The 24,558-nt window shown below is 39.1% G+C and overlaps 1 protein-coding gene and 1 non-coding gene across 5 annotated transcripts in view; one reads left to right on the top strand and one right to left on the bottom strand.

The window, feature by feature from the left end:
- LOC134800532 (nucleolar protein 4) overlaps window positions 1–24,558 on the top strand; it is a 157,801-nt gene that overhangs the window by 95,434 nt on the left and 37,809 nt on the right. The gene's annotated exons all lie outside the window — the stretch shown is intronic.
- Trnat-ugu (transfer RNA threonine (anticodon UGU)) lies at window positions 19,064–19,135 on the bottom strand. The gene has a single exon. It is a non-coding gene; the product is annotated as a tRNA-Thr (tRNA).

Below are 24,558 nucleotides of genomic sequence, written 5' to 3'. Positions count from 1 at the left end.
AAAGTAGACGAGTAGGCATCAAATTTTCGATGTCCACGCATAAAAGTAAAAGTCGTAAAGGTGATAAAAATACCTCATCCAAACCTTACGAGCTCCTGAGGCGGGTACTTCGGTGCGGCGAACCCATCCGCGCCCGTGGGAGCCCTTGGTACTCAACCCCATATAATCTGCACTGACAGCGTCGCGGCCTACGCCCTATAGCGGCCTTTTATGTTACCCTGGTTGTGTTGCTACTTATTATATCGTACATTTTGCCAGTTTTTAAAGAAAGTTGCGATTTTTATGAAATGAAACATCAATAAGGTGTAAACTCCATATAACGTCACTCGATATAACGTTTCACTCCGTATAACGTCGACGAATGTCGGCTATATTGTTGTTACTTTCATATTAATTTCTCTGTATAAGTATAACGAAAACTCTCTAAAAAAAACGCGTAAAAAAACGTCCGGTCCCTTGAGTGCCGCTATATAGAGTTTACACTGTATTTGAAAATAGTAACTTAGAGCGTCAGATTAAACCACCATAATTTTTCACTCTGCTAACCTTTATGTAAAGGCTACGTTAGCTAATATGTATAATACTGACATATTAGCTAACGTCTACGTAACTTACTTTCTAGAGTCTGTGCGGAAAGAGAAGAGTCGTGAAATGTATGGGGACCAATGCATTTCACGACTCTTCTCTTTTCGAACAGACTCTATACATCTCGCTTGCACTAATATGCCAGTACGACCGAGATGCACAGAAAGTAAGTTACGCAGACGTTAGTGAATAATGTCAGTATTAAACTGGTGGTAGATGTACCGACAGTACCTACTTGTGAGCTTTGTGTCAATTCGATTCAGATGAGAGAGACACATTCGAGACTATGACATATTTCTGGATTTGCGGCTCGATTCGGAAAATGAATTAGATTTCTACTAGACTTCAACAAGTTACGATACGGATAATTTAAAGATATTTGTAAGATAGATATGTCAAATTTGACGTTTCCGCGATTCTGGAGGTCCTCTTGAACGATTTCGACAAGTTATGACTTAGATATCCAAGTCACATCTAGTCGATATCTAATGTAGATCTAGTTGATCTCTAAATCGTCTCAAGATCTTGTGATTATCTCGAAATCCGAATAGGCCCGTTGGTTCTATTGACTTTTCTGCTCTGCATTCTATGAAATTTAGAAACTGAATCGACCATACATACATCGGGCCCAGTATCCAAAGGGTAAAACGAAGGGATGAATTACGAGTATAATAGTTTTGTAAATGATAACATATATTTGTAACTGTCTAACCGTAACGTGGGCCGGCAATCGGTTCATACCATTGACCGGGGTGACTTTCAAATGCAGGGGCGACTTTAAAATTCTAGTTTTTAAGCCATAATATATATTTATGCGAGATTTTTTACAGTAGGTGAATATGAATATATAGTAATCTAACTAGTTACAGGAACATTTTCAGTAAATAATGAATAATGGTAATTCTATGGCCGCTTTAAATCTATCAAAGTAACCCCAAATTTTCCAAAGTCACCCCGGTCTACGGTACCATAACAACCGCAAGCAAACTTTGCGCCCGGAATCTGTGGAACGTAATTCAATTACGTTTTTTGGTATCGTTATAGCGTAGTCTTAAATTATGAGAACCGGACCTGCTTTTAAGGCTGCGTTTCTACCATAAATGTGCGACAATGCGTGGCGAGGGATGTTTGTTTAGAACTATTGTCCACTGTAGCTACGCTGAGCTACGTTAGGTAGGTTAGGTTTTGGGTACCTTCTCGTACTTATTTGAGACAGGGGTTTTTACACCCTTATTTCCAATCCAGGCCCCAATTTCACCACGGTCACCGTGGTTTCCGATATAATAAAGTTTTTTTAAATAAAACAATGATGGTGGCAAACAGGAATACGGCCCGCCCGATGGTAAGCGGTAACCGTAGCCCATGGATGCCTGTGACGTAGCAACAGTGATGTTTTACAATTGTCGCACCTGTCACCGTGGTGAAATTGGAGCCTGGTTACTATTCCTAGGCTACAGTGTAAGTATGTATACCTATATCGAAATTTAATCACCTATTTTTGCCTGATTGAACAAAATACAAGTAAGTAGATCGTCGGGAGACAAGCAAAACTCACTAATTAACATCATTGAAATTATTGGACAATAAACCGTGTTACAAGTGTAATAAAGTGCATTGTTACTTTAATTTTTTGATAGGACTTAGTGAGTTTTGCTTGTCACCCGACGAAATATAAAAGTATATTAATATCTAAAGTTTAGAGGTTTACCATACATTTCCATGAGTGTACTGTTGTAAAATAGAGCTAACATATATATTGGTAGTACATTACCCGGGGCTCACAAGTACCTATCGCAACGGAGCGGCTATTCAAAGGTTTTCCCTGTCCACTCCCTTAGTTTGATAGACGTGGCTGCGAAACTTTTTCTAGGGTCCCATGCCCCCCCACGCCGCAGGGGGAGGGTTTACTATTAAATAATCATTTCGGACCCGCGTAGGTGCGCCGCTATTTACTCCTACAAATTAGTGCTGACGCATCATTCTATGGTACGTTTTTATTAGTGGTCATTGTTACAAGCTTTTATTTAACTTGTCCTAGCTGTTAATAATTAAGTTTGTTATTTAGTGTGTTAGTTAGTGTGGGTCAAATCTTAGAGACTAAATTTGACCCACTTCCCGATTTCCAATTGATCTGAAAATTTGCATACAATATGTTAAAGTCGGGTGACAATGCAATATTAGTTATGGTACCATCGAATAAAACCGGCCAAGTGAGAGTCGGACTCGCGCACGAAGGGTTCCGTACCATTACACAAAAACTTAAATATTTATTTTATTCTGGATTTAGTATTTGTTGTTATATAGCAGCAACAGAAATACATCATCGGTGAAAATTTTTACTGCCTAGTTATCACAGTTCATGAGATACAGCCTGGTGACAGACAGACGGACGGACAGACAGACACACAGACAGTAGAGTCTTAGTAATAGGGTCCCGTTTTTACCCTTTGGGTACGGAACCCTAATAAGTACCCGCTGTACGTAGTCATAGATAGATGGATATTGAAAGAATGCCCCTGTTTGGTCACGAGGCCAGGCGCGCCGCCGAGTGGTTAAGCGTCTTTCTTTGCCCGGCGGGAGAGGGTGGATGCAATTGCCTTTTATCAAATGAATCAAACGATATATATTATTAATAATTTCTTGGTTGAGTTTGCGTTAAGACATTAATGGCCATTATTTCTTCTAACATGGTTCATACACAGAATTTTAATTATTGTTTTATAGGTACCACCTATATTTATTCATGTTTAATAACTGAAGAAATTCATCTAAATTTTTAGGGTTCCGTAGTACAGTTGAAATTTTCACAGATGATGCATTTCTGTTGCCGCTATAACAACAAATACTAAAAACAGAATAAAATAAAGATTTAAGTGGGGCTCCCATACAACAAACGTGATTTTTGACCGAAGTTAAGCAACGTCGGGAGTGGTCAGTACTTGGATGGGTGACCGTTTTTTTTTTGCTTTTTTTTTGTTTTTTTTTTATATGGTACGGAGCCCTTCGTGCACTAGTCCGATTCGCACATGCCCGGTTTTTTATACTTAGCCTTTTATGTATCACGAACCTTAGCCGACTCTGACTCTCAATCTATTAGTGATCTTGATAAAAAAAACATTTTTTATAGCATAGACACCGGTCAAGCTTAATTGATTAACGTTCAAGAGCGCGTCATAGTTTCTTTTACATTATATACTTTGATATTGCATTATAATTTTAGATTGCTCTAAATTAAACGTAATAGGATAGACTTCCCTGTCATTTACAGTTTATTTTCCTTCACTTTGTCAAACAGTTAATAAGCGCTTGGAACGATATATCCCGCGAATCCAATCCCTGCCACACAGCGGTACCTATCGAGTCATAAGCGCGAGGGCTACAGGGTTTCGTGCCCCTCCCCCCACACCCAGGGGGCCCGGTGGGGGGGAAACCTCTTAATTATTGTCACACATGAATTATTTTGATATTGACGTGTCTCGAGTCGGACTCGTGCGTTTGTCCCTTTGGGTTTCTTTTGCTGTCTCCTGAATCTCTATGCGGGGGTTTTTGCAAGCTCTTATTTTTATTTTTCTCTCGACAAGGATTTAAATAGTTTTATGTTTGCGAGTGAAATGTATTTTCTGAGAAGCGATGCTTAAGAAATAGCACAAATGCTAAAGAAGGCAAATTAAAAGTGTTGCAATTTTTTTTAAATGGCGTTTGTTTTTAGTATAAAAGTAAATAGTGTTATCAGTAAATAGTGAATGGAAAGATGGCTATGGATTACTTCATAACAAAATATATACAATATAAAAAAATACTACATCAGTGTCTAACTTATTTTTGTATAAAGTTTGTCCTTTCATTGCTTTTATCATAAATTTTTAGGGTTCCATACCCATAGGATAAAAACGGGACCCTATTACTATAAGACTCCACTGTCCGTCTTTGTGTCTGTCACCTGGCTGTATCTCACGAACCGTGATAGCTAGACAGTTGAAATTTTCACAGATGATGTATTTATGTTGCCGCTACAACAACAAATACCAAAAACAGAATAAAATTAATATTAAAGTGGAGCTCCCATACAACAAAAGTTATTTTGCCGTTTTTTGCGTAATGGTACGGAACCCTTCGTGCGCGAGTCCGACTCGCACTTAGCCGGTTTTTTTTTTAAATCATAAGCACTGATATTTTAAATGTAATTTGGGCTTGAAATGTTAATGTGCTCGTGTCATGTAAAAATTCAACTCGCAGTGTCCGATAACATTATCGTAGCTCTCATTCTTGCCAAGTAATTTATTACAGCAAGCCATAGCGTGCAATTTTCAGCTCTATTGGAACACGTTAAAGTTCATTTTACTTTTTATATGGCACAAAGAGATCGGAAAAGTGAATGGTGGAAAAATTAATGTGTGGAAAATAACGAAATGACACAATTGGTGTTATAATATGATCAATTGGTAATAAATGTGTAATGATATTTTATACGTGTTGAGTAGGTTTGAAAAGGTATGTAATCTTTAATAGATTAGGCCTTTTCAATGCTGTTTGTTAATAACTTGAACTTATTTTAAAAGTAATAGTTGCTTACAAGATTTTATTATTATATGCTCAATTATTTTTATTCTATAGCGTTTGCTACTAGAATTCATTATGCATAATCAAAACAGATTTGACCAACATGAAAAAACTAGTGCAAGAACAGTTTAAATTTCGTTCTTAACCTTATAAGAAGAATGTGCGAAAGCACCGCGCGATTCGGGAGATTCACTAGATATGAAATCCATAAGGTACCTATTGCCGTGGAACGTCACATATTTTTACTACTATTTCATATCTAGTGAATCTCTAATTTATTTCCCGAATCGCGCCGGCAGTCACGGATGTCGCTGCGCGCACAGTACAAGTAAATAGTTTGGGCGTAAATAGGTCGGCAGGAGCGGCCACTGCCGGCCAGCGGGCAGCGGGCAGCGGCAGTAATCCGCTAACCTGATAGTGTACCAACTTTAATTTTCCAAATTCACCTGCCGTTTATGTAATTCGCCCCCATACGTGCCCCCCCGGGGGTCTAATGTAAGGAGGGGGCACAGAGGCGACGCTCACGAAAAGGTAAGGGTGGCTACGAGCAATTTTTTCTGATTTTCCCCTCCGCCCTTTTTTCCCCGATAATACCCTAATGGTCGCTCGCTTCCTTTTCGGCGGATTTTTTGCCCGGCGAAGATCGAGACGTATTTTTTACTCGCTCGTAATTTCCTCGTTTCCCGCTGAAATGAAAAATAAACGGGCGACGATTCTTTTATTGACACGTGATTCGGTTGACGCGGTCCGTCCGCGCCCCTTGTCCTCTCATAAAGACAACCACATTTACGAGTAAAGTGTCCAAGTTAATGTTAGAGCTTGCAATTTGCAATCAACGTGAAATTAATAATCTGTTCCGCCGGCGTATACAAACACGCATTACTTTTATTTTGCCTTCGATAAATTTCGAAACCCGTACCGCCCTGCATAATGCATGCAGCGAAAAAGTAGGGAAAATGGAGAAAAATCGGGGAATCTCGCCCCCACGGCGGGGATCCTTGGGCACCACCTACCAGGGGCGCAGGGGCCGCAGGAGGTTAGGACGTCCGCTGCTAAGATTAATACGGTACAGTTCGCCCGCCCGACGCCGCAGCTTTCATTAAAAATACTAGGGACCCTGATGGGTTAGCCGGCGTCGGCGGCGTCTTGTGCAAAGCTATATAAAGGCTTTACATAGCCACTTAGCCAGTATATAGCATGCGATGACTAACTAATAGGACTTTTTTAAGGTTCATTCTTTATCTGATCCATTAAGCTGCTACGCCGTAGCAAGTGCTACGAATGTCACGACATTGCCGAAAATGGTAAAACTAAAATGTACTCAGTAACTTAACTTTTCAAAGCACGTAATAGTGTCTAAAAGTATTTTGCACTTAGGAGTAACCTTGACCCTTTAATCGGATGCACGAGTATAATAAGCGCCCTAACTATATTCAAGGGAAATGGAAACGGATCACTTGAATCTTGATATTGAAACGTACATCCAAAGTGGTCCGTTTTTGTTGTTATTTAGTATAATTATGTTATTACTTATTAGTCGCTATGAATAAAGCAATCGTTAGTTGTATACTATAGAGTCATTATTTTAATCCTCTAATATAGGCGTGTTTAACTTTATTTAATAAAAATGTTTAAAATGGTTGTCTATGCCTGATACAATTAATGCGAATTAATGGGCGTTATACCTTACCGCGAAACCATCATTGTTAGAATCCACCTTTTAAACTAATGTCAGAGATAGCAAACAATTTTCACGTCATTGTCTATACTGTAATTATTAACCTATTACTTTTTTGTAGTCGCACCAAGGCAACATAAGCGAAATAGCCATTCATAGTTAACACGAATGTCCAGCGCTTCGCCTGTCTTGCATGCGGCGGGGTTATTATTTCTAGCTCCGAACGCCCCCCTCGACTATGCTGCCCTAGTACTTTGGTACTAAGCGCACTGTTTGTAGGCAAAAAGTTGACGTCCCCCCTTCGCTTACGCTTTTAAACCTCAAGCGTCCAAGTGCGGGGAATATGAAATTTTCGAAATGATAAAGCCGGTAAATAATAACTGCTAGTACGCCGGGCACGCCGGCCGTCTGCTGTACTAACTGCAAAAAAATAGGTACTCATTTTGTGCAATTTATTTTTTGTTAGACACGAAAGACCAAACGAAATTATCTCATAAACTGATAGAATATGCTCTTGCTTGCTTGATATTCATTTACTTACGGCAAAGAGAATTTGAAATAGAGAGTTAGTGTCATGGTAAATTATGTAGCTACAGTATATTTACTGCCATCTTTCGAGAGAAGATTAAACCTGTTAGAAGGCCATTTGACTTAGATCATTATTCTTTCACTGATATTATGTTAAATTATTAAATATTGAAATTAACGCCATCTACTCGAGAGTAGGCCAAAGGTATGATGCAATCTTTGCGAGCGATGGCGCTATAACCTTTGGCCTACAGTCGAGTAGATGGCGTTAATTTCAATATCTATTAACAAATTAACACATATCAGTGAAAAAATAAGGATCAAAGTCAAATGGCGTTCTAACAGTTTTAATCTTCTGTCGAAAGATGGCAGTAAATTTACAGTGGCTACATAATTTACTTTCACAATCCTCCTCTATACACTATTCTCTTTGGTAATATGATTGAAATATCATTCGGAAGCAGTTCTGAAGTCAGTGTACGTTTGAATGTCCGAATTTGCCTGAGGGACTAAAGCGACACGTACTCTTAACTGCAGATGTTTGTGGCACTGACTGTATGCAGCAGATGTAAAAACCTGTTGGACAGGGACATAAACCTACTGTATTAGCAATTAATATCTAAAAAAATAAAAACGTAAACTTTGAACAACCGACTGGTAGTTTTATCCTTCTAAGATGGCCTCTTAATTGCATAAAGTGAACATTTTTATACGTTTGCAGCGAAATATGAAACGCGAGGTAATGAAATAACACTATTATTAGACTTTGAATTTTCTATAAAAATATAACGATTATGGTCATTTCGCTATATTGTGTCGCTGCTGTATACTTATCGAATCTTGGAGAATATAACCAAATGGAGACGCCTTGCCTGTAATTTTCTGTACAAAACAGTCTGCCGATTTTTGCCGGGGAGGGGAACGTCAAATATATACGTAACGTAAAAATAGCCATATTAGTTAAACGTCTGTCCGTATAATTTGTATGACCATTAGTCATAGAGTTCCGATAGCGGGGAACACCTGTTAAAGGCTACTCCGTTTGGTTATATCCTTCAAGTTATAAACTCCCCTACATATGTAATAAAGAAAAACTATAAATTTTCTTGAGCGCAGACTTTTCTGCAGCGAGTACCTGGCCAGCGGGGTTCGTGTGTCTGCTTTCACATTTCCCACTCGCAACGTAAGGCGGCCCCCACCGCCCGCTGCGCCCCTGGTGCTACCCCCGCTTTTTATTCTAGCTGCCGTCGAAATAATCAATTTGCCCCTTCATTAATTAAGAAAAAAGTTAAGTTTCATGAAGGACATTCCGGCTATTTCTAAGCTAATCCCTATAAATGCCAAAATAATTTTTCACATCACCTATTCCAAAAAGGGCTTTTTCTTCCCCGCTAGGAGGGATCAATGTGGCACTTTTCTTCCCTGCTAGGAGGGATCAAAGTTGTACTTTTCTGTTCTAGGACACGATTTTTTCTTTCTTGCATACTATATTTTTTTGGTCAAATAATACATATTTTGGAACATAACAATTTCCTCATAACTGATGTGAAAAGCAGTATGTGTCACACGGTATCAAAATTATTTCGTCTTGGGCGTTAACACTTGAATCCCTCATTACGCTCAGGATTCTTCTTTAGAATCCTTCACTACGTTCGGGATTCTAGTGTAGAATCCATCGTATCATTCAGGATTCAATATAAGCCATTGACGGAAATATATAATTTTGTTTCCTTGTAACAGAAACTACTAAACCCTGTCTGTATGTCGGTTATCTCTTCAACCGCTGAAACGATTGAGATGAAATTTGGTATAGAGATACTTTGAGGCCAGGGGAAGGACATAGGGTAGTTGTTACCAATCATTATCATCATTCCTCGTGGACGATGTCGCTGGCAGAAGCTATAGTTTCAAATATTTATACTTACTGTAAATAGTGTTTCTAAAGTTTGGAAATATTCTCAAACGAATGAGTCATTATTTTTATGCCAATTTCGTCATCGTCTGTATTTATAGAATAAATATCACCCTATTTTATAACAATCAGAGTTTCGGCGGAGAGTTGAGTAAACAGTTGAGTGACGAAGTGACCAGCCGAGCACTTGTTCGGATTCATTTACATAACAATCTTTCTGGCTTCCGAGTAGTTAATTGTCTGAATTGTAAGGGAGTGGAATTAGTCTTGATCTTGACCGATGAAATGTAACATTTTGGTTACAATCTTGATACAAGTAAAAGATATTGTGTAATAGATAAATTGAATTTGCTGAAATAGTGTACATTTAGAATGTGTGTTGTAAGTATTATACATATTAGGTAATTAGGTATATTTAGGTCTACAGAACCATAAAGTATAAAATCCTTGAGAGCTAAACGTCTTAAAAAGTGCCAGTTACTAAATACCAAATTTAATCTAAATCGGTTCAGCGTGAAGAGGTAACAGACAGACAGCTACTTTCGCATAATTTATAATGTTATAGGTAGTATGAATAGAAAAGTTTTAGAGTCACAATAATATTCATTTGGATAATTTCTATGTAATTAATATTGACGTCAGAAAAATCTGTATGCAAATTACATTTTAAAACACATGGATAAACAACTGAGCTAGAAAAGTTTTCTTTTTTTTTTCAAAGCAGTGCCTGTCGCCGAGAAAATTAATTTGAAGGGGACGCAGAAATTAGCACCCCTGCCGCTCCCCTAGAGACTAGTCCCACAATAACTATTGGTTGATCATTGTAACAGACGAATAATTACTCTGAGAATCATTTGCGTGTAACGCAAGCAAAATCAACATGGCTGCGATGGCTAAGATAAAATGAACGCAGGAAAAGACATTCGGCATAAAGGAAACGTTAGATTTAGAAGTCGTTTTATCCGTGCAGGATCGCGGACGGTCAGGCGGCAACAAACTTCTTTGTTTACGCCCCAAGCCTGCAGCTCCTAGGTATGTTCGGCCCCGAGGGTTGGTGGGCTCATATTGGACATTTTGTATAAGTGTAGACCGGAATGCCCGATCCCAAGGCAAATCCCTTTCGGCAGACCCTTTTCGGGTAAGGTCCAGCGGCCGTGCCGGGGCCCCGAATTTGCGGATTTTTAAGGTAAAATTTATAAGGGTGGGGGTAGGTAGGAGTCACGGCGGGTCAAGTATGAAACGCGGTCGGTGTTATTATTATATTTTTAAATGTACTCGGGACTCAAGGGTTGCGCTATATGCACGAACACAGGGGACATATTTGTGATACGGTTTATTAACGACCGTTCTTAGCCTTCCTTTTTGTTATAAAAACAATATGACGACGCTTACATAAGGAGGGAAACGAGGAAAAATGTTATTGCCGGGAGATCGTAGTGGCCTAATTGGTTTCAGCGTGCGAACACAATCCCTCACTCGCATTACGTTTCGCCAGGTTTCGCGGACGTTTATAAATAAGTTGGCGGGTGGGCATGTGGGCATCACGCGAGCCCCTACCTACGTATGCGGTCCCGGTACTTAGTGCGGACCCTCCGGACCCTCGTCGACCCGGGCTAACTAGATAACAGCGATATCGGGTGAAACGAAACTAAGGAAAAGTATTTGTAGCTGCTAGCGTGGAAACTAACCGGTATTAGGGAGGATGGGCGGCATTATACTGCAAATTAACGTGCTTACTAAGCGATACCGGAGCGTTCCGGCAAGTCTTATTTAAAGCCCCGCTTTTGAAAGATAATCTCATCAAGTGTTTGAATTAAAATTTTCTGAAGTTTTCTTTTCTACCTTTCGTTTACATATGAATATCATCATCATCATCATTTCAGCCTATGTACGTCCCACTGCTGGGCACAGGCCTCCTCTCATGCGCGAGAGGGCTTGGATATATACCTCGAGAAATATGAACGTTTCATTCTGATAAGCGAATTGAAAAGAAATTCTACATCTAGCATAGTTTTGTACAAAATACTTGTATGTTTTGCACTATAATGTGATTGATTAGGAACCTATTTAGTAATTTATGGCAGTTATCCTTAATATAGGTAAACATATAAAGACTTGGTGAGACGTAAAATTAAAATATGTAAGCTTAAATATCCATTCAATAATATACTAACATATTTTATGTATATTTCAGGTAAGCACAAACCACGATATCCCAGATTTGGTAAGTTAAATCCTGAAATTATACATTATGCGCGTTACGGTTGGTACAAGTCATGAAGGTGGAGCGTTTCGTCAAGAATAAACAGGGCAGAAAATTTTTCGTACAAATCGAAACCAACAAAATACCTAAAATGAAATCTAATTTGGAAGTAGATGGTTGTATTCAAATAAGATAATGATACCGGGTGTATAATTTTATGCTCGAACAATTAACTTTTAACTTTAATGATACCTACCATATAAATATAGAGAATTTATAACACATTATATTTATCGAAGAGAAATCAGTTTTCAGACGTAATTTTGGTTATAAGTTTTAAATGACACGTTATAATTATGTGTGTTGCTCTTCATTAATATTATAACTGCGTATCTTTTATGGTACCAAAGCTTGCAAAGTGAGTATTATAAAATACCTATTATTATTATGTTACATAAAGTGCGTCACAATCAGCTAGTGTTGGCGTACAATATCTTGTTTCTAAATGATGTCATTCTATATCGAATTCTTAAGTTTGCTTGTGTACCACTCGCATCTTCTCGTTATTTTCCCAAAGCCCCACGTGAAAGGCGCATCGTCCGCGATCCTTTTCTTTCCACTGTCCTAGTATTCTAAAAACTACGTGTGGTGCCGAGGGACGTGGCGTGTAGGGCTAGAAAAAGTTATAATAACGTTAATGTACGTTCTTTTGACGTCGCCTCGTCGTTAGCGGCCCCCGTGCCCTGTATCTTGTCATAATCTGCGAGGGATGTCTGGAGTCGATAGTTCTATCGAGTGATATCGATATTAAGGTCTATGTATATTTTAGCTATAACATTTGGTTGAAATTTCACACTCAATGACACAGTGCGTTATGATAGTACAGTAGTTAAAGTTGAGGTTAAAAAGAAAACCATTTGACCTAAAATATAAATAGAATGCCAGTTGATTTCACAATAATTTAGAGTTAGATATAATATCTAATATGTTAAGAAAATTAATTGTCTAACTGTCTAATTAATTAACTGAATACATATAAGAAATTACAAGTAAATGCTGAGTTCGATATACTTGATGATTTTGGGGTCGTGATCCCAAATATCAAAAACGTATCAGGTAAGATCGTCATACTGAACAAGGTTTTCCATGGGACCGATATGAAATCGTGAAAAAAAAATACTCCTGGGCCCATGCGTTTCGTCTACTTCGGGCCGTCTAGGGACTCAAGTGTGTACATTAGATTTATTTTCGCGATTTTGTGGTTAGTCCCATGAGGAAATTTGTTTATTATGACCATCTTAACACATTTTTGACATTCAGGATCACGACCCCAAAATCACCCAGTATAGTAGAATCTTTTCAGAAATTATGTACATTTAATGTTTGCACATAATTGTAGCTCTCTGTCGATGTGTGATAATACAAACCAATTTATGACTACTATAACTCATTATAGTAAAACCGAGTTGACCTGAAAGTGTACTAAAAATTAAAATACTAGACAATAACGAAGGAACCGCAGTCAGTCCCCGACAATACGTGAACAAATTCGGTTAAAATGAAAATGGTATCGTGAACAAATCCGTATCGACATGGTCCCATCCCACGGCCGCATCACTAATTACGCGCGCAGACGGCGCCGGGTCGCGCCAAGGGTACGGTCCTCTCGACTGAATTTTTTCCCCACCCCACCACCCACCTTCCGGCCCCTTTTCCTGTCCCTCCCGGACCCTTCTTAACATTTCCCGCAAGACGCCTCGCCGTATATGGACCCCTGGTACCTACGACCCGGGTTATATACTTTTTTGGGTCCGGACAGACCCTTTGAGGTATTTCCCACGAGTTGGGGACCTATATATTCCCTTTTCAGGTTGTGATCTTTGTGTCGGGCCGCTTTGTTTCTTTGTTATGTATAAATATAAAAGTTTGGCTTTATGCGAGGATTGCGGTACTATTTTGTATTTTGCGGTACTGGTATTATTTTATATCTTCTTAACTTTTGCTTTAGGTATTAAAACAATTTAATTTTATCCATTTAACATTTGCAGCATATACTTAACATTAAAATATTAACGTACAAAACTTGGAATCATTGTCATATCATAATCATAAGGCGTTTTATATTTATCTATTTGTTTACTTCTTCTTAACTTTGGCATCTTTATAATCCACTAATATTGCAACCCTCACTTAAGAAAATTTTTTGTTCATAAAATAGTAACTTGATTACCAAATCACTACACCGTATAAAACAGAGTCGCCCGCCGCGTCTGTCTGTTTGTGTGTTTGTATGTTCGCGATAACTCAAAAACTACTGAACGGATTCTCATGTGGTTTTCACCTTTCAATAGAGTGTTTCTCGAGGAAGGTTTAGGTGTATCATTTGTTACCCAGTGCGAAGCCGGGGCGAGTCGCTAGTATAGTTGTAAAATAATTCAAAAAGTGTCAATTCCGAAATCACGATAAATTCGGATCAATAACTAATGATTTATGGCGAAATTAATTTCAATACAGTTTTCATGCAAAATCTAGTAGGTAAATTAAGTGAGTACATAGTTTAATATTTAAATTGTCATTTCATGTTTCATAGAGGTGAAAGGCCTTTCACTTAATCACGTGCAGACACAAAACAAAATACACCTAATTAACACACTTATGGCGCAATATAATAGTTTTGCAACCATATTAGATACTTACGATACTTTAATACTTGTATCGTTGGGAACCGGCGCGAGCAAAAGGCCCAACACCAACAGTGTCTGCCCATGGACGATTTTCACGTAGGGATGTACAGTCGGAATCGATAGTAGCGGATGAAACAACGCTTTGATGCTGACTGGCTGTTAATCTCATATGTACCATCGATCACACTGTTAACTGACAGTTCGTAAACCTTATTTTACTTATGCTTACCTCAAGTGCATGTTTTGTTCCTTTGGCCTGACAAGGGTTCATCATTCCTTTACGCCATACTTAGTAGAGTGCTGTTATGTTAGTATTTCGTACATTTTCGTAAATTCGTCATCCTACAATGCTGTTTTGCTAATAAGCTAATCTTACAAGATTTTTTAACGTAGATTTCATGAACGCTCGATATTGGTTTGGTCTGACATTGCTTTTTAGTTAGTGTAGCCACCGTTGGCGCTAGTAGTATATACAGCTGTAATGCTCAGCCAAGATATGGTCGGACCGGATCGATACAGCGATTTAGAGCACGATGCTTGTTTTTGTATTAATTAATCTTAATTGTAAATAGTCGTTATGTTGTATCTTCTTGCTGTGTAACTTTTTTCTTATTTAACTAACTGTTTACTGTATGTTATTTCTGTCTTTTTTTCTTCTTGTCTGTTACCTTCCGTGATTCTTCTCACTTGATGGTCTCATCGGAAGATCAGCGCTGGAAGCCACCAGCAACATGCTGAGATGGGGCCATTTCGTGGCACTTTAATCTTATTTTGTGTTTTCTTTTATACTATGTACTGTTCCGATTGTTTGTGCTTACGAATAAATCTATTCTATTCTATTCTATTCTATTCTTATTATAAAAGGCATAAAGTCCACCGATCGACAGTTAAGGGTGCAGTGGATAGACAGGTAAGGGTAAGTTAAGGGTGCAGTGGATAGACAGGTAAGGGTAAGTTAAGGGTGCAGTGGATAGACAGGTAAGGGTAAGTTAAGGGTGGTGCTGTTTGTACTATCTAGTGTTGACTGCGGGGTAATTTGAACTCATCGAAATATCTTCCATGTTTTACATTATCAATTAGAGTGCCATATAAGTCCAGATAGCGAAAAATATATGTGTTCTGTGTGAGTCTAGTTAATAATGTAAAACATGGAAGATATTTCGATTAGTTGAAATTATCCCGCAGTCGATATTGCCCCCTGCACCTTAACCGTTTTTTACCCCTTGCTTGACTTTGTGCCCTGCTTGATGGTTGATGGAAACAAGCAAACACGTAGCCTTAGAGGCTTGTAACTGTTACCATTTAGATGCACTGTGTAGACAGTGTCTTTTGCGGGCATTAAAAATGACTCACGTTAGACCGGGCCGTGTCCGGGCCGGAGCTTCCGGCGCATCGTTGTCTATGGAAAGCATCACGTGATCACCAGTTATGTCATAGAAAAGTAAGCGCCGGAAGCTCCAGCCCGGACACAGCCCGGTCTAACGTGCGTCATCCTTTACGCCCAGCAATCTATTTCATGCACCTAAAGTTAACTTTGATTCTCAAGTATAACATGTACTTTTTGGTATCAAAAAGTTTATACTGAGGATATTAGTCGGTTTTCATAAGTACGAGTAGCACGCTGATTTTAATCTTCGGATATTAGACTATTTTTAAACGCTGAAAAAGTTTGCAGTTTTACTACTCGTTGGCTCAGTGCATATATTACGGTATCTATTTGAGATGTGTTCGATACTGCTTCACAAGTTTTCTTTGCATCTCGTTTTTCGTTCTAATCGAGTGATGAAGTAACGCGAATTTAGCTTTGTAATATCTATAAAGCTTCAGTTAACTTTTCAAGTTACTGCTTAACTTGTAAAATACATACTGTTATTATATTGGATCTACTGCAACTTTTGTGATGCGTTTTTCAATATTTATGCATAATAAACACATAAAAATAGTAACTTACAATGGTTACATTTGTGAAGGTGAAGATTATAACTCAAAAACAATATAATGTACATATACTTATTTTGCTGCAAACACGACACAATTATTATTGAATAAAGTTATGATAGAGACTACCCGTATGTTATAATACCAGGCCATTTACTAAATTGACTAAGGTTTCCAATGCGCTGTGTGCTGTGTACCTGCGCCAGACTACATAGCTAGCCTAGCCATAGCGGCGGGCTTCTGCACGTCCCTTAAGTGCCTCTGTCACGCGGCAAAAGGCGAACAAAACAAAGTAACGGAGCCTCTCGGCCCGCCTACACTCCTGGTACGAATAGCCGTCGCCAGGAGGGGGCAAACTTTGATACTCCGAAACCAGCCACCCAGCCCTGCCACCCTGGTACCCAAGCCCACCCACTGCGGGCTTTGAGGACGTCTTTGAGCCAAACTTTAGCGGGGAAAACCCCAAAATTCAAGTTGGCACGGCCCGATTACGATGTTGGCAATATCTTTGAAATTTTCTGCTCTCTTGGCGGATCGGAGGGTGTTTGGATTTTGAGGCTTTGCCTCAATAAAGAAGTTTGTGTGAGCGTTACCACGAAACTCTGCTGAGGGACTAATTAAAAGCGCTGTAATATTTCCTATGTAAAGAACGTTATAGTTATTATTTTGGAAACAATATTAGAATGACGGGAATGGTCACGCAACAAAGGTATAGTTTTTAACAATTTATAATAAATATATTATTATAGGAAATCTTTAAGCAAAGAAAAGCATTACTGTACTTTAAACTTCAGTTTTTCACAAGAATCAGTTAAAAAAAGTCAAATATAAATCATTATTGCTCAAATTTTAAAACTCCTGATTTGCTTTACAGCAAACGCATAACTAAGATTATTGAATTACGACTATTGTTTTTTAGCGTTCCGTACCCAAAGGGTAAAACGGGACCCTATTACTAAGACTCCGCTGTCCGTCCGTCCGTCTGTCACCAGGCTGTCGGTGCGATTCGGAAAATAAATTAGAGAATAACTAGATACGATATAGTAAAGATATTATAGCTTTACTATTTCATATCTAGTGAATCTCGAATTCATATCCCGAATCGCGGCGCCAGCCGCCATAAGGTACCTTTTGCCGTGGAACGTCACATATCTTTACTATTTCATATCTAGTGAATCTCTAATTCATTTCCCGAATCGAGCCGTGTATCTCACGAACCGTGATAGCTAGACAGTTGAAATTTTCACGGATGATGTATTTCTGTTGCCGCTTTAACAACAAATACTAAAAAGTACGGAACCCTCGGTGGGCAAGTCCGACTCGCACTTGTCCGGTTTTTTTGTTCTAAATATATGAAGTCACTTTTTAAGTCCGATTAAAATTCATATCCAACTTTTGTAAGTTTCACGGCGACACGTTGATGTCTTTTCTTTGACACTACTCTTAAGAAAACCATGCATTTTATTGATTTTCAACTTTCCCATTTTCTCTAGTAAATTCAGTGAAATGCAGTACCAGGAGTATTTTCACCATTGATACCAGGCGCGCATAATTCTCGAGGAGGCTAACGCAGTGTTTTTTGCATTCAGCCGGAGGAAATGCCAAGTCGCACGTTATTCGTAATGAGTGAGTGGTCATTGCGATGCAGTCGTAATTGCATATCGTGAAGCGATATTAATGGTACAGTCAGTGGGTCTAACTACACCATAACAGTCGGGCGAGGACATTTGGTAACTAGGTCTAACTGGAATTCAAGTCACCTTATGTATACAGTCTTAAGTCTGACCATACTCTGACGGGTGAATATGTAGGTAATACTGAATAACTTTTAACTATTGGACTAGCCCCGAAAACGCAAATCTCATACCTATATTTCGGCGAATTATATATGAATGTCAATGTTTTATATACAGAACAGCAGATTATTTTCGCGATTTCGGGGTTTGTTCAACAGTAAAAGTTGTTCAATATGACCTGTATGTATATTCACCCCTCATACTCCTCATAGTATGGTAACATAACAAAGTCTGTTTATGAATACCACGTGTAACTATACCTATTAATTTTTAATTCGGCTAATGAAATAAGTCTAATATAATAACTAACGAAGACTGTTTTTTAACCGTTAGTACTTAAGCTCGGTTTTCCTAGGATAGCGGTGCCGTCATGTAGCGGCCGTCTCCATACAAAATAATACGGCTAATTATGGATGTCGTAGTATTTTGTATGGAGACGACCGCTATATGACAGCACCTCTATCCTAGGAAACGAGAGCTTTACTAAGATTGGTCTCATGCAGATGTAGGAGTTAGATAAGCAATAATACTTACTTATGTAATAAAACGAATTTATAAATAGGACCGTATTCTACCTACGTAGCTACAAAAATTCACAGATTTCCTCGAATCTGATTAATTAGGAAGACAATCAGTTATTTTCTTTTTGTTATTTAAATTACTCTTCTAAATTTAACTAACGGTCTTAGGTACCTTTTAAATATATTTTTTTCGACAAGAAGCACAACAAATGGACAAGCGAAGAGAAAGGCGGTTGTTTTGTTGCCGCGCCCGGGGCTCCATGCTCGGCGAAACAAGGAGCCGTGTTCTCTGTCCACTGAAAAAAAGGGCTGAAGAGATGAAAATAATTTGTTGCGTTACGTTTGATTTTTCTAAGCTTATTTTTCTGAGAAATATTTTTCGCTAGGCCTTGTTTAATTTATAAACATGAAATAGATATCAGACACTAAAGAAAAAGCGTCCAAGTGCGAGTCGGACTCGCGCACGAAGAGTTCCGTACCATTACGCAAAACTCGGCAAAAAAATCACGTTTGTTGTATGGGAGCCCCACTGAAATATTAATTTTATTTTGTTTTTAGTATTTGTTGTTAGAGCGGCAACGGAAATACAGACGGACAGCGGAGTCTTAGTAATAGGGTCCCGTTTTTACCCTTTGCGTACGGAACCCAAGTCCACTGGTGGCCGAGGCGGGAATCGAACCCGCGTCTTCAGCTTACACAGCTAACGTCTTGACCACTAGACCACCCGGCCACGGCAACGGATGACCCAAATGCTATCTTTGAAAGGCTAGGCGCCTTTGACCAACTTAGAGTTGGGCGAGCAGTATGTTGCGGTTATACTAGATAAGGTAAAACATTTTTGGCAAACCACGCGTTATCAGTTCGGGGCGAACTACTAGTATAAATACCTTCATAAAAATTTAATCTCAAAAATAAAAAAATACTTACAGGTTTTTGCAGCATAGTCCTAATATTTCAACTGCTGGTGTGAAAAATTTGGGTATTCCATTTATGTAGGTATACTGTATAGTAGTGTTTTTTATGTGTTTACATTTTAAGTGTTTTTATTGTCAATGATTCCTTTTTGTTATCCGAAAAGCCTTCTTGAACTCCTCCTTGAATTCAATTCCATTGTTATTGTATATATTAGATACTTTGTAACGATTACTTCGGCTCTAGTTAATATATTCCAGACAGCTTGTGATTTCACGATTTGATCATTGTATTACAAACGAATGGGTAACTGAAAATTTAATTTGACTACCGTATATGTACATATCCAGGTATACAATTTAGTTCGTTCATTATCTTTTCCTCCGCGTTTTCAATTTTTCAGTTATACTTATATATGAGCATGTGTGTACCGGAGGCACTAACGCCGGCAGGAGGTGCGATGCGCGATAAACTCTCCGTAAATAAGCAAAGTAATACTGGAAGAGGAATTACCGCCTGCCCGCTACTGCCGGGTAAGGCAACCGGATATTTCTTTTAGCTGTCCAAAGAACCCCCCGGTCATAATGCCCTAGTGGGGGTCCAGGGGGGTTGATATAAAGATACAGGCCCCCCACTTATCCCGGGACCATGCCCGGTCCTTTTGCTTTTATAGGGGGTGTGTATAAAACCGAATCGCCCGGTTTTAGCTGCGCTAGACGGTTACGAGGCCGGCGGCGGTCGCATTATGCCGGAACGAGCGCTATATCTGATGCCCCGATACTTAGATACAATGTTAAAGCGATGGGTTTGCCTGTTTATTAGAGGGGGGGTCGGCGACTCAATTAAAAATGACGCTCTGACGTTATGGTAATAGCGAGCTTTGTCTCCCGCCGGTGACTTCTTGATATTCGGGGATTTTACGGAAACAACTTTATATCTTCGTGGTGTACGAAAAGCAGGGTTATGGATTAAAAGATGACATCGGTCGGTTCGTAAAACATTAAAAACTCGAGCTCGAGGGTACCATTATGCAAAAAACGGCAAAAAATCACGTTTGTTGTATGGGAGCCCCACTTAAATATAAAATTTCAACTGTCTACCTATCACGGTTCATGAGTTACAGCCTGGTGACAGACAGACGGACAGACGGACGGACAGCGTGCAGCGGAGTCTTAGTAATAGGGTCCCGTTTTTACCCTTTGGGTACGGAACCCTAAAAATTACATAAACCTGCATTACTCTAACCCCTTTTCACGCAGTAAAAATCTGCTTATATTAATCAAGTCTAAACGAAAGGAGGTATATTTATTTAAGGCGCAGGCTGTATTACGATCAGCACAGAAAGTGGGCCGGATCTTGACCAAATGTTATATATGTGTACACAATGGGCAGAGGCTCCCTTTATGTACCGGCCCCCGAGTCAGCGATATTGCTTGATTGTTGTTGCAATATTAATTCCTGGCTTATTCCCGACATGTGCTTGAAGATGGCAACTGTACTTCATTTCGGTGGCTCGAGAGAGCGGGTGGTGTCAGGGTTGTTCCTGTGCTGACTGGGATTACTTATATTATGCATTTATTACAAATACATTATATACGATTAACGTATTTGTATTTGTAATAAATGTAATAATAAACTTTCGCTTATGGTAGTTTGTCACGAATGAGGTTGAGCGAAAAAGTTCGACACTAAAAATGTCGTATCTCACCAGTGGATTTAACCCAAAATATTTGAAAAGTTGAATTAAGACAGTTTTCTATTAGTCTATAAGACTTTCTAGTTCTATAAACAACTATCATCTTAAAGTAAAACAAATGTGTAAAAGAGAAATAAAGTGTTACTAATAGTTATCAACATTATCAAACTGCACAACGGGACTTAATCGCGTATTTAAGTTTTAAGATTTACCTCCGACGTTTCGAGGACGGCGTTGTCCCCGTGGTCTCGGAGAAGACTGGCTCAAGTTGACATCAACATCTTCTAGCCGCGCGAGTTTTTCGAACTACCCGCACTTGGTCTTGTTTATCAGTTTCATAATGCGTTGTGCAGTTTGATAATGTTTAATAATCGTGAAAGTTTAAATCAGTTATCAACACTTTACAGTACAATGTACCCTGTGGCACACCTCGGACACTGGCGATCAAATGTATGAAACAAACGCGTTCCTACGCACATAGTCTAAGCTCGTGTAGGTGAACGCGTACCATGCTTGTGTGAGTGAGATAAGACGTGCTAGGGTTTCCGCCATTTTGTTGTCAAGTTCGATGACCTCAATGACTCAAAACTCATTGCGCGAATTAGGAAGAAATAAGAATCGTATTATGTTGTAAGGTGGGTATCTAAGCTCGATTTATACAATAGTTTCCTATTTTGAATCAGTATAAACGAAGTAACAAAATTTTTGTAAGGAAATTCAGGCCACCAAAATATTACGTAAGTTGAAAACATGATTTTTCGTTCATATAGATATTGTGTTGTTTTCAGTGTGTTCTGATAGGTTTTGTAAATATTTGTTTAATATTTGAATATTTTACGTGGCCTCCGCTCTGCGCACCGCGTCGTCGCGTCCTTGCCAGCCGGTAACTGAGAGGTAACCGAGAGCGGGTGGGCGGCACTTTCAACGGGAGGCAGGGAGTGTCCATACTGTACGTTAGTACTCTTTATTATACTGTGCCTGTGGTGTTTACAATATAACGTCGAAAACTTTCCTCAATGGAGACACACCTAAGTAAGCACTCCCTGTTTTTTCCAACTTGATCAATGCGCTGCTGGCTGGCAATGGGCAATGGGCATTTGGTTATAAGTTAAGTTGGCAGCTCCAAAGAAACCACCATATTGATGTCAAATGACCATTTAACCAAGTTCAAGTAATTTGCACATGCATACAGATTCTTAAAGATATTTTCTGTTAACAACACTGTTGGATTGGACATGCCTTCATATAAATTAAAAAAAACCTCCCTGCAATCGAACGTATAGTATGAACATATTTTGATAATACATCTAAGAATCAGCACTAAAAAACTTGCTTTCAAAAGCACACACACACACACACACACACACACACACACACATCGGTTAAACGGCTTTAGATACACCCCTCTTTTTGCATGAGGGTTTAAAAATAAACCTTAACCCTCTTTGCTAATTACAGTAACTACACAGCAAATCCAACGCCCTGAATAAGAATAAGAAATATTTATTAAGTGGTCCCATGACACGGGCAAGCGCAGCATCCGCTCGGTGTACCCCTTACATTTCATTAAAGTGTCAAAAGGGGCTCTACGTGTTGGCTTCGGCTCCGCGCACGCCTCCCAAAGCTCCGGAACACCATTGTTCCGTGATGGGAAAGAAATATTTATTAAGTAGTACAAAATAACATAAAACTAAAATTCATTTAGAACGTAAATATTTGTGCCAAAAGGTCCTCACTCAGCTTCCTGTCACGTTGTGTATCCTAGGACACAAATGTGCCTGTGAATCTGAACCATCCAGCACGCATACTCGTAACATTTCCCACCGTGCCCGCTAAGCGTCAAGCACACGCTTCTTTCGGCCCGATTCGAACTTTAAGATACGTCAGTTAATAGATCTAGAAACGATATGTCAGTGTCAAATGTGACGTTTCTTCAAACAAAAACGTCACTTTTGACACTGACACATCTAATCCATATCGTTTCTAGATCTATTAATTGACGTATGTTAAAGTTCGAATCGGGCAGTTTGTCATTAAAGTGAGGATATGGTCATAGTCTAATAAAACATGGTCTTCCATTCCCAGAGTGACACGGGGCTACGTCACAACAACATGGCCGCTATATATAGCGCTATCTCATATTATTATATAGCGCTGTCGCATGATGACGTAAGCCCGTGTCAGTTAGGTGACCTAGAAAAGACGGGAATGGAGTACCAGGCGGAGTATATTATTATACCATGGATATGGTGAGAATTCACGGTCCTCAGCGGGAACGCTCCGGGAGGCGGGTGGAAGCCGTATAAAAACGACAATTTCCTCTAAACGCCGCGCCCGCGCCCGCTACCGCGCCCGCGCCCGCGCCCGCGCCTGTCTCGCCGCACCCTCCGGTGCTAATTAACTGCCACAACGGTTATGTCACCCTGGTACCCCTGTTTGTAGGGCAATGTTTTTTTTAGAAAGCCTTGTCTTCTTTTGGTATTCCCTGAAAAGTGGAAACTCAAAACTTCCGGATTCGAATGACAGCATGTTTTTTTTATAGGACCCTTTTAAATTACGACATAATTATGCTTGAAAACCTAAATAAAACCGTGAGCACACTACACTAGTGGCTCTGTGAGTTTGACCTTGCGATAAGTTTAAAAAATGTAAAAACAAAAAATACTTTGTCAATGAATCATTATCACAACGAACTCACAATAGTCTTAAGTGCCATAGACCCTACTAGCGTTTAAGTCCTTTATGCTTTTATCCACCACTTTTTTAATATTTTCCAAACAATGAAACGACTGAAACATTCTAACTACTTACTGAACCTACTCACAAAATTTCACGATATTCGGTTGAGAAATGCGACCTGCAGAGTCAGCCATCTGGTTAAACGTTGAACTCAATGGTATACACCCACTTGCCAGAATTTCATTTGCCATAATTTCATTTGCCATAATAGTCAACAGCCATTATATTGTTTCCCATAATTACATATGCAATACTTATTGTTTACTATATTAGTCACGTGCCAGAAACTTTGTTTCCCATAAAATCAATTTAAATAATATCATTTGTCATCATCATTGTAAGCCATAATTATCACTAGCCATAATATAATTTTTTTACAGAAACCAAATGCTACTAGAAAAATGGGTTAGGTTAGGTTTGAACTGCGACCCTTACAGAAAAGTAATGCTACTGGAAAAGTGGGTTAGGTTAGGTTTGAACTGCGACCCTTACAGAAACCAAATGCTACTAGAAAAATGGGTTAGGTTAGGTTAGAACTGCGACCCTTACAGAAAAGAAATGCTATTGGAAAAGTGGGTTAGGTTAGGTTTGAACTGCACCCCACACATAAAATAAATGCTACTAGAAAAGTAGGTTAGGTTAGGTTTAAACTGCGACCCTTACAGAAAAGAAATGCTATCAGAAAAATGGGTTAGGTTAGGTTTGAACTGCGACCCTTACAGAAAAGAAATACTACTGGAAAAGTGGGTTAGGTTAGGTTTGAACTGCACCCCACACAGAAAATAAATGCTACTAGAAAAGTAGGT

The sequence above is a fragment of the Cydia splendana genome, chromosome 20 (assembly GCF_910591565.1).
Source record: "Cydia splendana chromosome 20, ilCydSple1.2, whole genome shotgun sequence".
NCBI classification, from domain to species: Eukaryota; Metazoa; Arthropoda; class Insecta; order Lepidoptera; family Tortricidae; genus Cydia; species Cydia splendana.
This window is presented reverse-complemented; position numbering and strand designations above follow the sequence as displayed.